This window comes from Petaurus breviceps, unplaced genomic scaffold (assembly GCF_028583685.1).
Source record: "Petaurus breviceps papuanus isolate PSGF00001 unplaced genomic scaffold, PetGlider_PUasm1.0 138, whole genome shotgun sequence".
Lineage (NCBI taxonomy): Eukaryota > Metazoa > Chordata > Mammalia > Diprotodontia > Petauridae > Petaurus > Petaurus breviceps.
Window position 1 is genome coordinate 1,604,502 of NW_027185694.1, and position 1,832 is coordinate 1,606,333.

The window sequence follows — 1,832 nt, forward strand, 5'->3', positions numbered from 1 at the left end:
CCCTCTCCCTCTCTCCTTCTCCCTCTCCCTCTCCCTCTCCCTCTCTCATAGAGTCAGACATGATTGAAAGGGCTCAACAACTAACCCTAACCCTAACCCTAACCCTTGAGAGCACAGACCATCTTTTGCCTTTCTTTGTAGCCTCACCACTTAGCACACCATTCTAGTATCTTTGCCAAGAAAACCCCAAATGGGGTCCAACACAACTGAAATGACTGAACAACCTGAGATACTCCAGAGAAGGCTTCTAGACCCAACAACTGGATTATGCCTCCTAGAAGAAGAAAAAATGCAGCTTTCCTTTAAAGTGCAACATAAGAATCCCTTTAGTTAAATCTAATTTACAGGATGTGCATCAATTAGAGTTTGTGTGTACATTTGTGTTTTAAGTCAAATCAATTTTTTTATTGGGGGGGGTCAATTGGGGTTAAGTGACTTGCCCAAGGTCACACGGCTAGTTTTTGTGTTAAGTGTCTGAGGTCACATTTGAACTCAGGTCCTCCTGACTCCAGGGCCAGTGCTCTATTCACTGCGCCACCTAGCCACCTCCAAATCATTTTTAAATATATTAGGAAGTATATTCCACTTGAAGGAACTCTACAACCAAATCTCTTGCTAAAGGAAAGAATCCTTTTAGAAAGTGGAAAATCTCCCCTTTTTTATGTTCCAGACCTTTTATTCACAGACTTTTTTTCCTTAATAGTACTTTCCCCAATTACATATAAAGATTCATTTCTTTAAAATTTTGAGTTCCAAATTTTTCTCCCTCACTTTCCTTCCCCTTCTCCCCTCCCCAACCCCTTCTCCCCTCCCCAAAACAGCAAGCAATATGATATAGGTTATCTACATACAATCATATTAAATACATTTGCACATTTAGTCATGTTGTGAAAGAAGAATCAGAACAAAAGGGGAAAATCATAAGAAAGAAAAAACAAAGAAAAGTTAAAATATTATGCTTTGATCTGCATTCAGAATCCATAATTCTTTCTCTGGATGTGGTTAGCATCTTCCATTACTAGTCTTTTGGAACTGTCTTGGATCATTGTATTGCTAAGAAAAACTAAGTCTATCAAAATTGGTCATATCATAATGTTGCTGTTACTGTGTACCATGTTCTCCTGGTTCTGCTCACTTCACTCAGCATCAGTTCATCCAAGTCTTTCCAGGTTTTTCTGAAATCTGTTGCTCCTCATTTCTTATAACACAATAGTATTCCATTGCAATCATATACCACAACTTGTTCAGCCATTCTCCAATTGATGGGCATTCCATCAATTTTCAATTGTTTGACACAACAAAAGGAACTCATGTAAATATTTTTGTATATTGGGTCCTTTCCCATGGACTTCTTTTTAAGGCTAATATACATGCATACATACACGACTATTCATATAATGTTTGGTACCTATTTGAGCAATTAGAATGTTTGCAAAAGCTATTTTGCAGAGGAATAAATCACTCTTAGAAACCTTAACTTCCTTCAAAACACCCCTCAGTTGCCACCTCCAACGCTGATTTTATCCATCGTTAGTGCTTTCTCTCCTTGAAATTAATTTGTACAACTCTGCATATATTTGAATTAATGGTTTTTGAGTTGTATACTGTTATACCTTTAGTAGTATATAAACTTTTGAAAGCAAGACAATTCTTATTTTGGGTGGAGGGGGCCTTGGTTGGGACAGAAAGGCTATTTCACCCACCACCCCAATTTTACAGAGAAGAAAAGTAACCCAAAAATTTAACCCAAAGAGGTTAAATGTTCATCTTTTTTAAGCAACACCCTGTAGCAGCAAGCACCCCAAGCGTCCTCAGGGTTTGCAGCTACCACA

The 1,832-nt window shown here is 38.1% G+C and overlaps 1 protein-coding gene across 2 annotated transcripts in view; it reads left to right on the plus strand.

Moving 5' to 3' along the window:
• SLC28A3 (solute carrier family 28 member 3) overlaps positions 1-1,832 on the plus strand; it is a 138,530-nt gene that overhangs the window by 28,028 nt on the left and 108,670 nt on the right. The window lies entirely within an intron of this gene.